The sequence below is a fragment of the Coturnix japonica genome, chromosome 11, assembly GCF_001577835.2.
Source record: "Coturnix japonica isolate 7356 chromosome 11, Coturnix japonica 2.1, whole genome shotgun sequence".
Taxonomy (NCBI): Eukaryota; Metazoa; Chordata; class Aves; order Galliformes; family Phasianidae; genus Coturnix; species Coturnix japonica.
The window spans coordinates 3,460,009-3,472,508 of NC_029526.1; the positions used below are offsets into that span (position 1 = coordinate 3,460,009).

The 12,500-nt window shown below is 44.3% G+C and overlaps 2 long non-coding RNA genes across 3 annotated transcripts in view; one reads left to right on the forward strand and one right to left on the reverse strand.

Annotated features, from left to right (window-relative positions):
- LOC107319205 overlaps positions 1-12,500 on the forward strand; it is a 98,283-nt gene that overhangs the window by 74,793 nt on the left and 10,990 nt on the right. For both annotated transcript variants that reach the window (XR_004308670.1, XR_004308669.1), the window contains 3 exons: positions 5,194-5,916; positions 9,122-9,247; positions 9,795-9,997. This is a non-coding gene — a long non-coding RNA (uncharacterized LOC107319205). The remainder of the gene's footprint in view (positions 1-5,193; positions 5,917-9,121; positions 9,248-9,794; positions 9,998-12,500) is intronic.
- The window catches only part of LOC107319206, a 26,310-nt gene continuing 23,805 nt past the window's right edge, over positions 9,996-12,500 (reverse strand). Inside the window, exon 4 of the long non-coding RNA XR_001557679.2 lies at positions 9,996-11,195. This is a non-coding gene — a long non-coding RNA (uncharacterized LOC107319206). The remainder of the gene's footprint in view (positions 11,196-12,500) is intronic.

Genomic DNA, 12,500 nt, shown 5'->3' on the forward strand with positions numbered 1-12,500 from the left:
TTTTAATTCATTTAACTCATTTTAATTGTCTTTCAGGGGAAGCGCGCTTTCTTTGGCCAGCTTAACTGGCAGGGAACGCTGCCTGCTTGAGTACTTGCTGCCATTCAAAGAGACCTCTCATGAAAATGCATGCTTGTCCTCGCAACTCCTTCAGCAACTGTAATGTTTCTCCCTTACTGTTTATGTCAGAGAGTCATTACTGGAAGCTGCTGACATTTTTGACATTCAGTAGCATCAGAGCACATTAGGTGGTCCTTAGATAATTTTTAGACAAAATTTACTTGTATCACATGTTCAGACCATTACAAGCAACAGAAGTAATGTGCTTCCGTGCAAAGATATATCAGTCAGCACGCTCGTTTCTGTGGACTTTCCTGTATTATTCTGTAGCTGCACGGTTTTAACCATGCAGTGCATAATGCATAGTGCACTGTATACCCAGGTGGTACGTGCATTGTTTTTGGCTTTTGTGCAAGATCAATCTCTATTAGGAAATCTATTATCATCACTTGTGTTTTACTACAATGAAATAAATAGGCAGCTGCAGTTGTTTGGCCTAATAGCTCTTAGCATGATTGCTAGAAGTAGGAAATCAATGCAGGGTGAAGGGAAGAAACATTTTTAATAACTTACACTTCAGATATGAGATCCCCAAGTTATTACAAATTATAAGGTTAAGACCTCTTGAAAGAATCCTAGCTAGTTAAATATTTAAAACTCCTGGGTGAGAACACATACACTAATGAGCTTCAGGCTACTAAACACCAGAATCTAGGGGGAGACATCTTGCTTTATATTAGAAAGTATTAGAGAATATCAACTGGCCACGAGAAGTGTTTAATTAAGAATTATATTGATATGGGGAAAGCAGAGAAAGCGCCAGATTGCCAAATCTACTCTTCATCACCATTAGAAGCTGGATTTGTGTGCACAGAACAAAGGTGAGCAGCAGTGGCTCAAGCCAAAGGCTGCGTGGTGTGGGACCTGCCTCTCCCTGCAGCCTTCTCACAGCCCTGGAGATGCCTGAAACCTCCGCTCAAACGCGGATGGAGCTGCCTGCTTTCTCATGTCCCCTTTAAGCACCAAGGGCTTCTGATTGTGAGCAACAGCCGCGTTTCAGATTTTGTGATTTCAGCAATTCTGTTAATCTACCGATAGCTGTTCTCAACTGAAAACATAACGCAAGTGTCAGGCTGACACGCGTCATACAATGCACCCACCCCAAAAAAGAAAAGGAAGAATCTCATAAATTGTGGAATCTCTCCCCCCTGGCCTTTTAGCTCAGAAATTTAAGAAGGTCAGAAAGCTGTTAATTGTAGCCAGACGTGTTACGATGGCCATCTTAACAAGAACTGCAATGTTGAAATTCGAATGCTGGAAAGCAAGGAATGGAGTTGAGATGCAATGTGAAGACCGGTGTGACGTGACTGAGCACTGGGCAATATTTGGCCTTGCTGCACAGCTGTGGTAGGAGAGTGTTAGCTGCATTGTGTGTGCATGTGTGTACGTTATGTAAAACAGCCGCAGCCTGTCTGCTCTCTGAAACAGGAGTGCGAGCAGGTAAACAGCTCTGAGCAACAGATGAAAGGCCGATGGAGTTGAGACTCCCAGTTCAAAGGTTCCAGCAGTACGTGCAGTGACAGACTCGGGTTATTTGTGTTTCCGAGCTCCTGCGTATTTGAATGGTGTGCTCATCTGCGGAGGCTCCCCATTATCTTATTCCTGGTTGTGTTCATCAGCGGAGCTGGCTGCCTGGCTGCAGATGTATTGCATAGGGCAACTTCAGTTACATCTCCCCTGCCTCTGCCCAGGAGAGAATGAGAAATATTTTGTTTTAATTGATGATGCTAAATCAAAGCAGCTGAACGCCTGCATCCTGCTCGCTCTGTGCACGTCTCCTGCTGCCTGGTCAGCATCGGTCCAGCGCTCAGTTTTTAAATCAAATTATGCTTGTGATAATATTGTCTTGAGCTTACAGTTGCTGACATGGATATTGACAAAGGCTTAGCTGGTATTTTAATAAGAAAACAAAATACAGGAAATACTCTAGAGTTTCCAGGTGGATCATTAACAAGACGCCTTGGAGGGCTGAGACTGCCAGCCAGCACAGGGAATGCATCACAGTTCGTCATACAACTTAAACTTCTTTTGACATCTAGTTATGTCGAAATGTGACTGATCACCTAGGGGTCCAGGCTCCTGTGAGGGAAAAGTTCACTGACAGACAGCGAACGAAGCTGATCTTAAATGAGAATCAAGAGAAAGCAGCATTCCAGTGTCTGACAGTCTGCAGCTGCTACCTGGGTCTGCCTAACGAAGACGAGCCTGCTCTGCTGAACAGTTATATTAGCATCTGTATGCTTCTGTCTCATTATCACACATCTGCCCACCTTTATTCGAATGAAGCTTCTTCTGATCTGACAGCTCAGGCATTGTCAGTGAATAGATATTATGGGATCCGGGTACAGCAGCTTAGGGTGTTAGCTTTTATTTTCTAAAGACTGTTGTATGGTTTGACAGTATAATGCCACCGAGGTAAAGAAGATAATTAACATATTGGGCAGTCTCTAAACAAAGCTGAGACAGTTACACTGGCAAAAGTGCCGCTGCTGGAGTGGTATTGTTTGCACTGAAGGAACATCAAAGGTTGCTAGATCTGTCTATGGAAAGAGCAGGGGGCACAGGTACGCCATGTCCCCCTCCAATGGATGGTCTGGGGCTTTGGTTACTGCTCAGTAACTGCATGTCCTCCCATTGCCTCTGCTCATAGTCTCCTGTCGTTCTGGGTGAGCTGTTCCCAGCATCTGAGAGGATGTGAAAATGGAGGTAGAGAGGAGGAGGAGGAAGGTTCTCTCTCTTGAATTTATTTTTACCCTACAGCTCAAAGCTAAGTGCTTGTGTGAGCTGCACACAGCACCTGTCTGGATGGAGATTTAAGCCTCCTAAGTTGGAAATCACATGTGGGATTTTCTGGGAACGCCAAAAATGTATGACAGAGGTTTCACCATTTGGCTGCTCAATAAAGGAGTAGAAAGACTTTCTTAGAAACAAACAAACAGGGAAACAGCACTCTGAGCTCCTGATGTAGATGAGCCTTGATGGTTAGAGAAAGGATGCTCGTACTCTCTGCAGTTCTGAGAAATGAAATGGATCTCAGTGTACTGCTGTACAGTTTGCTTTCTGTCTGAATACTGGGCAGTGGTGGGCTGGAATGGCACTTTGGTCCTGTGCTTCACAAACCTTTCAGAGATGAAGCACTGTAGAAATAAAGCCTTTGTAAGCTACCTTACTGCTTTTTGCCATTTGGGACAACTAGTGAGTGGGATGCACTACCACAAGAGCATCCCTGAACATTTCTGCTAGAGAACCACTGGTGTTCTTAGGTCCTCAGCGGTACCCCCAGGTGCCCCCGACTACAAGCAATGTGGTGGCCAAAGCCAAGATGCTCATCTGACTCAGGTTAGCACCTTGGTTAAAGCCAACAGTCTCTGCTGTTCCTGTAGCAGTGTACAGAGAATGTAGCCCTAAATGTCTGCATTAAGGACGTTCTTCATCTCATTCTTGGCTTTTGTTTCACTGCTTTTCTCCTTTGTTCTTCAGAGCATGCAGGGTTTCCATGAGTTAATGTTGGAATTGCTGCTACTTTACAACAATGCAATCAAAGTCATTTCAGTATCCGTGCCGATGAGGTGAGCATGGCTCATTCGGGTAGGCCAGGCTGCCCCACGCTCACAGTTGTGAAGTTTGAATGCCAAATAAGAGATTCATTGTTTTAAGAGGAAAAAAAAAAAAAGATAGAATCCATTGTCATTCACTCTAGAAAGGCATTACAGACTGCCGACACTGTACAGAAAAATAGGAGATGTTGACCTTTTTATTGTAAACTTTCTGTAGCGCTGCCCTCTCGCCGGCGCGCGCCCCCTCACACACATGGGCGCGCACACGCGCTCTTCAGCTCTGTGTTATCTCAAATAATTACCCTGTGCTTCTGGCTGTCCCCAGTGACTGCTGCTGCTAAAAAAGCTACTCATTGTCGGTGAGTGAAGAGGGATTTCAAACCTGCTTCTTGCGGCCCAGCAACAGCTCTTAATTAACCACTCAGGTATTGAGCCGCCTCCTCGCCCGGCTCCATCCATATGGCAGAACATGTCCGTGGCGATAATCACTGAAGGAAATATTGTATCAAAAAAAAAAAAAAAAAAAAAAAAAAAAAGGCTCGCTGAACAGAAAGCTCCTGCAAATTATTTTTAATGATTCTCCTCTCTGAGCCGGGCTGTTTGCTGCACTGGGCAGGGGGCTGGGGACGTGCTGTCCTTGCTGTTCTTGCTGTCCTTGCAGCTCCGCTGGCCGGCTCCTGGCGGTGGCACAAGGTGGGTGCACAGTGCCCGGCCTTTGTTCCTTCAGCATGGCTCGCTCCTCCTGGGTGCCTTCCCGCCTCCCACAGCACCATACCTTAAGGAAAAACTTGCAGGCTTTACGCAGCTTTTTCTTTCCCCCTTTGGTTTTATAGAAAAGAAAATAGCGATTAGAGTTTATAAATCTAATTAAAAATGAAGTTGCATTTACATTTTAAAACCTCGCGTACGCCAGCATACTGTGTCAGAAGATATTATGTATGATTTTACTTTGTGACAGAAACCATTACATTTAAAAATTCATTACAGCAAGGTTAGTTAGACACATGATGGATGCAGCTTTAATCCTGCCATATATTATTACAGTTAAAATGTAAATGATGAAAAATATTTTGTGCTTATCAGCGTTTATGTGGAAATGTGTTTTACAGTGATATATGGTGTTATATTTCTATTATTATGATGAGAAAGAATGAAATACCAAAAGACGAAGTGTTTATTAAAACATGGTTACTTGTGATAAAATATTCTTGTTGTACATGACTTTAAACATATTTACCGAGGGCATTTGTCCAAAACAACTGTGAAATGCGTTTGCTATGCAAATCATTCTTTGTAATTTTTTTCTCCTCTCTGTTATACTGACTGCAGCTTTCTAATAGCCTAATGTTAAAGTCATGTAAATATATTTTTATTATTTTTCATGTCAGGCACGGGGGACTGGCGCTGTTTACACACATGCCTGTGTTTGGATATAGAGTGGATGAGCAGAAAGACATAAAACAGGAAACTGATCCTAGCACAGTCCTATGTTCCTTTGTACCTCCTCTTGTTTCAGCTCCTCAAGGGCCAGCCTGCAGCAGAGGAGCCAAACCTTGGCCTTTCAGCACATGGTCCCTGCAGCCTGTGTCCCGTTGATGCCCCAGCAACCCAACAGCCCACAGTGATCCAACATCCTGCACTCCCAGTTCCTTTTCATTCCACTGTGCAGCCGTAGGCAAGCCGTTGCTGGGCATCTTCATGACTAGATGGTGTGACTCCACGCTGGCACAGCGCCCTCCATTTCCCATGGAAGGTGAGTTTCTAACTGTGCTTGTGCTTTAGGTGAGCCCTTTTAAGCAAACATACATGGCCTTCCCCCAGTCTGGGGGCTAACATGTTTGGTGTCCAGGGCTACATGCTGCTAAGTCCCCAGACCAGGTGTATCGTTGAAGGATTTGTTCTCAGCAGTGAACCTGCAGGAAGGGCTGCTGGGGCTGGGGCTGCTCCCCGAGGCACAATCCAGCACAGGTCTGCCCAGAACAATGCAAAGGCCACAGGCCACTCATTGCTTCTCCCCGTGTCCTGCAGGAAAGCTGTGGCAGAAAGGAAAATACAGCACCAAGGCCCTGAAGCTCCGCAATATGTTCCCACATGCTCCGGCTGCTGGGCTGTCTGTGTACTTCAGGTGCAACCCCAGCTGAGTGCTGCTGCATCCAGAGCTCAGTCGAAGGTTCTGCACAGTGTCACGGCTGCTCCCACTGCAATCCCGCTGCGTGGCTTCTGGATGCACCCACTCCAGGTTTGTCCTGTTTGTTTTTTCTCTTTTTATGCAGCTTACCTTTAAAAAAATAATAGTTTTGGTAAATGAATTAATTGGTAACAAGACATATTATTGCTGTTAATTCCTCCAGTTTATGCTGCTGTATCTTCAAGAGAATTAAACTGATTTAAATTTGACATGATGCAGTAATCAAGCTGAGATTGCTTGTAGTTATGTGAAGCTGAGCCCTTCCTTATCAGCTCAGTTTCTGGGGGGGGAAAAAAAAAATCCCCTAAGCAGCTCAGCATGTTTGTTTGTGATCAGGAGCATTTTGCCCTTCAGCCTGCAGTGCCTTTCCTTTGACACGAACAGCAGCAGAGACCTGGTGCTTGTAGTTCACCAAAGTGGCTATTTCCTTATAACCTTCCTCTTGTAACAATGTTTATTCAGTTATCAGGGAAGAAATATCATTTGTCCGTGCAGCTACAATTACCCAATTTGTTATATAAATTATTACTTTTTTTTCTCATCTCATGTTGATGACAGAATCATTTAATAGACTTTCAGTTGCTCAAGCTTGAAAATTGGTTCCACATTCCCCTTTTTTAGTTTTCCTCCCCAGGGTGAGTGCAACGTGGCCTAAATGCCATTCCCAGCACCCCCCTCTCTCCCCTCCCCCTTCTTTTCTTTAAACATCTGCTTGTATGAGGATGTTGTTGTGTACATTAGCGCTGTGCAGTTTAGCACCTTTAGGACTACCTTCGGCTCTCAGCTTCCTTGCTTCCTGGGCCAACCATAACATATCAGGAACCGTGGATATTTCCTATCTCAGCACTCTCCATAACTCTTCTGCTCAGCTGTCTGAGGCTGTTTTCTTTAGGAAGTCCAAAGTGAGGGGGCCTGCTTGACCTGGCATCGGTCCTATTTATAAGAATAAACCTTCTTCCCCGTATACCTTTGGAGCTTTGTCGTGTAGGGGTCACATCCGCTTAAATTAACAGCGATAGCGCCTGTGACGGAACACGGCCACGTAACCTTTATTGTCCCGTCCTACCCCTTTGTTTGAAGTTATAAAACCTACTCAGCTGATTTTCTTCAAAGCTCAGGCTACAGGATCTGCAGGATCTGTCTCTGCCACATAATTAATTAGGAAGGAAAAAAAACAAAACACCCAGCTATTGTGCATGCTGTATTTTTGCAAGATGTTTCTTTCTTTATTGAAAGCCAGTATTTGCTTTTTTGCTATTCAATTTTTGCTCTCCTGCTCTCATCGCTAAAATAAATGCCGGTCGGGCTCATTTGCTTAGAGCAGGAGTTCCCGTGTGGCAGTGGGAAGGGGCAATGCACCTCATTTCCAGCCCACAACCAGAGTCTTTGGCTCGGAAGCAGTGCCACCTCCACCTCCGTGGCACTGAGATGTCACACTTTGGATCTGCCCACTCACAAGTCAGCCTGGATGCCTGAGCAGTGTGTTTATTCTTTCCTTCTTTATTTAAGTCTAAGAATATTCGCTGAAAGCAGGATTATCACTTTGTAGACCACCACCAGCTGTTGAAAAGCAGGGCATAAAAGTTTGTTTATGTCTTTAATAACCCTCTTAATGACGGAGCAAGCACATTATTCATAATAAAATAGCCTGGCATAATCTTGCTTCAGTGTGCGGTGGGAGGGAATTAAGAAACATCTGCTATGCCATAAAATAACATTATATATACCATTTACATTAGAAACATGTGTCTACACATATGTATATTATATACATATATTTAGAATGTCTCAGTGAAACTCATCTTTTTAATTACATTTAAAAACAACAAAATGCTCAAATGATGATACTTTTACTTCTGAGTGTGAGCTTTATGCAGTGTTTGTGGGTAGGGCTGGTTATAATGACAAGGGGCAGAGCATTAGAGCATGCCTGAAGACACATGAGGGTGGATTTTCAAGCAGTGAAATTGGGGTTCAGTTTCTGCATTTAGCCTCCCAATGACTGACCTGATTTTCTCAAGTACAAAGCGTTCATGGGCTCCTGACTTTATGAGCACTGGTTGCTCAGCAACTCTACAAATCAGGCCACTGTTTCAGTGCCTAAATGCAGATTTTATTTACAACAACAGCATCCGAATCCACAGCTTTCCTCCATGTGAATTATTTGCATTACTCTCGTGCTAAGCACAAGAGCTCACCATGCTGGTGCTGCACTCAGCAGAAGGGTGGCTGCCTCCTTTCTGGCAAACCTGGGGCAAAAAGGGACAAAGTTGGGATCCTGAACCAGCGGGGCAGCGCTCCGCCCTGGCAATGGCCGTGCCTTGTGGCTCCCAACCAGCACGACATGTAAACATGTCTTTAAATTTAGGCGTGTGAGATATAAGTGGAACTACTTGCATCTTAAAATTAAATACATGTTTCAGTAGATCAGGCCAGATGGTTTTACATGCTCAAAAGTGACATTTACAAGGTCACATAGGAAGTGTTTGACAGAGCCAGGAACTGAAACCAGATCTCCCAAGTGCCAACCCAGTGCCTTAATTTTGCTCGCATCCACTTTTCCTTCCCGCTGGCATGTTTCTCCTCAGCGCAAACAAGGAAAACATGAATCCAGTAAGCAGACAATTAAGTTGTTGTTTTTATTTAGAGGCACTGGGAACGCCAATGCCACCGTTTGAAAGATGAGCGCTTTCATTTCTTCAGCAAGGCATATGTTCTCATAGACTTGGGCTTTTTATTATTGTTTTGTCTCTTCTATCTTACAGGAGCGTAAGAAATCTGTTTTCATTTTGTAGGTGGCCCACCAAATAGAAGCTGTAAGTTAATAAAATTTCTATGCAGATTTATGTGAACTGGATGAACTCTCCCAGTATCTGAATGTTAATCTGTTGGAAAATAGCTGCCGTGGTACTGGAACAGCTCAACATCCTACAGCAGGGCACACACAGCAGCACTCCGCTGACATTTTCCCTACAAATGCCAAAGTAAACATGAGAGACTACTGTGGGGGAAAACCAGTGAACTACTGGAAAGGCAACTGTGGTGAATTTAAGGCAGTTGCCTTAGATTCCCCTAAATCTCTGCTTCTATTAATGTATGGATTTTCCTTGGTAGACGTATCCGTGCAGATTTTCTTGGATGCATTTGATGTAGCCCATCTCACTTTGCCTCTGTTCTTGGCACAGACTTAGCTCTTTGCAGGCTCCCATTCTGCCTCAGTTTTTAATGAGTCTTCAACCTCCCTGTCCTGTTCCAGCTGAAACACAGACCATGAGAGAGCACTCCAGGGGAAGTGCTGGATACCCCAGAGCATGAGAAGGAGAGGAGCAACAGCCTCACGTTCTCACAGGACCCTCCTACTGCACCAGCAAACTGCATGAAGGTAAAAGGAGCAGGGGTGGGGGTAGGTTTTGCATAGTGACCTCTCATCTTGACTGGCCAGCCTCTATTTCACCAGGTCTAGTGTATAAAGGACTTGCAAGGATGGAGTTTGTGTATTTGTAACCAGTTTACAGAAACCCTCAGAAATTGCTGTAATTAAAGACATTTAAAAGTGTACCCCAGGCAGCAATGATGGGACTTGGGGCTTGAAGGCAGTAATCTCTGACAGTGGGCCAGCAATGAATACTGAGATGTCTCAGGCTCCCTCAGAGCTGTGAGCCAAAGTGGTGCTCCTCAATGCCCAGACAAATGCACGCCTCTCCATCTTGCTGTGAGTCTGTGCATGGCACAGGTAGGCCCTGGCCTGGGTCCTCCTGAAGGTGATCAGAGTGGATGAATCCATTGCATAGAGCTTCTCAACCCTGGAGAAAATCCTATTTTCCTGGAAAGTATTTTCTTTGTCTGATCAGTAACTTTTAAACATTTAATAGACATTTGGTCTTGACTCAGAGCTATCAAACCAATTGAAACTTTGCATTTTCCCACAGAAAACGCTCTCTGGCTTGTTTGGCTACCTCCCACTGCTGTGCCAACCCACTGGCATGAACTTTAAGGATCCCTGCAAGAGGCTCTTGTGCTAAACAGCATAGCACAGCTGACTTTCAAGGAGCACTTAACATCAGCTGATTGCTCAGGACCATACCAGTACCTACACAGTCTTGTGTCAGAAGGGCAGTCATCTATTCATACGGTATGTACCTCTGCTTGTACTTTTTTATTCACTGCCTTATTTTAGATTGGTAATATAAAGATTAGAGCAAGCGTCTTGTTTAGGAAGGACATTTGCCCTTCTCCACCAGCAGGCACTTAGGAAAGAGACCACAAAAGAAAATCTCCATACCACTGCCTCATAGCTCAGCTTCCTGGCTTTGACTTCAGCAGCTTTCATTAACTGAGCCAGAGCCTGCATCTTGCTTTGGCTTTTGTACTTCTTGATGGATTTTTATTTTATTTCATCCATTACTTTTCGTTATCACTTTTTAAGGCCATAGACATTTTTTATACTCACAACATCCTGGGCTATTGAGTTCCACAGTTTAACTGTGTGTTGTGTGGAGGTACACTAGGTGTTCTTAAATCCTCATTCCTAATAGTCTTTTGCATCATCTTACAGACTTCAGTTGCATCCACTTGTCACACCGCACTTTCCTCAGGCTTTGAAATTATCCTGTATTTCGGCACTTCTCAGAAGCAGCCTTGTATCTTTGAAGCATACCAAATCTTGATTGAGAAACTGATGAAGAATTATATTATTTTGGGCTTAATTGCTCGCACACTGCTACCTTTGGTGATGCGCAGAAATAGCTTGAGAAGTACCATTAATAGCAGAAATGCAAAGAACAGAATCAACTCCAATTTCCTCCATAAAGTCATCAGCATCTGCCAAGGATCCCCAAGTGGGGAACCCATCCCTTCTCTTGCAGGCAGTCTGCTCTTCCTGTCTGGTAGACAGAGTTAAAGACACAAGTATTGGTTGAAGGAATTCTTAGGTATAAAATCAGTGTCTAAATTTGTCAAACAAGAGTTTGAATTGCAAGCTTCAACAATATTAATGCACTTAATTTTATCTAGTCCTAGCCAGCTTGTTTACTGGGAGGTTTTTTGGTCTGTGTGTACTGACTCTGGAGAACTGGAAAGCAAAGACCCACGTAGCACCCATCACAGCTTATTACAGAGGGTAAACAGTCAGTGTTATTAGTAGATGAGGAAAGGTAGATCAATATAAAGAAATACTGCTCTCATTCACTATTCCCTTTGTCACTGCCAGGCCTCAGAATTTTTCAGTTCATTGATGTCAGTAAGGATTTACTTGCCTGCCCAAGAAGCTGGTGCCAGATTATTCCCAGGCTGCAGCAGATCCTGATCAGCATGTAAGCTGGCTTGAGCAGCTGCATAAGAAAACAAAATTTGAGATCACAGCAACTTAAAATACTGCTTGAGCTTATAACATTGACATTGGTATCAGGGAACACGGCAACAGAAGTGGCCAAAAAGCATCTCCTTTCACTGTAATTCTTAGCAAATACATCAGATTGGTTAGACAGAGCGCATGTAATGTTTTCATTAGCTGAGTGAGCACCTAGCTCAGGCCAAGTCTGGAGGCTTTTGGAAACACTTTATTCACAGGGGGCAGCTCAGGGGTTAAACTATGTTTAGCATATTCCTTTCCCTACATTATCTCACGTGCAGAGCCGCTTCCTCTCTGACAGCATCAGGAGCCTATCCTTACATACCCTAATGGTCTCATGCCTTCAGCAAGCTGTGGCTTACACCCACATACCTCCTCGTTGCTGTTATCACCAATGGTTTCCTCAATGGAAATAATCACGCACATTACAACTGTTGCCAAAACCCTCTGGCAGCAGAAGCACTCTCGGAAGGAAAGCCTGAAGGCATGCAAGGGTCTGAGCAGCTGTAGCTGCAGTGAGGTAGGTCAGCAGTACTACATGGGAAACCACGCAAGAAAAAAGCCACACGCTGCCTTCATGTTTAACACCAGCCAGAGTTAGGGGGCTGATTCTGCCGGGGTTTCAGAATGAAACCTGAATTCTGGCCTGTGCAAATTCCTCTGTTCACGGTTTCATGTCCATGTGCACACACCAACAATCGATCATGAGGTCCCATCGCTGCATTTGCGTGCCTTTGTGGAGACTGCAAAGGTTTTGCATGAATTCAAACATGAAAAAAAAATGTCATTTCTTACACATTCTACTTTCAAACATGACTGTAAGTGTTTGGAGCTTCTCTTTATGTTTAAACATTTTTGGCGAGTTAAAAACCAAACAAACTATATCTGTTACATTTCTGCAGTTAGATCATGTAACTTGATTGCCTGACAAAGCATCAGCAGTATGAGGACCTTTATGGGTCACAGCTGAGCTGGATTTTACGCCTAAGAGTTTCCCCATTTTGGACCAGAAGTAAAAACAGTTCTTCTGGGCTGCACCCATGAGCCCAAGTCAGTGCAAAACAGGAAGTGAAATGCATGCAGAAAGACCCCAAAAGAGTCTGGCTGTCTCTTTAGATGAAGCAGAAGGAAAGTAAAATCACAGCTCTGTTCTTTGGGTGTGGGGCCACCCATCCCATCCCAAGAGGAGGGCGAAGGAGTGAAACCCCCAGCAGCATCCAGGGAGGTGTTGAGAAGCCCATCCCAGGGGACTTGAGGACAATGCTTGTCCCCACAGGGCTTGGAG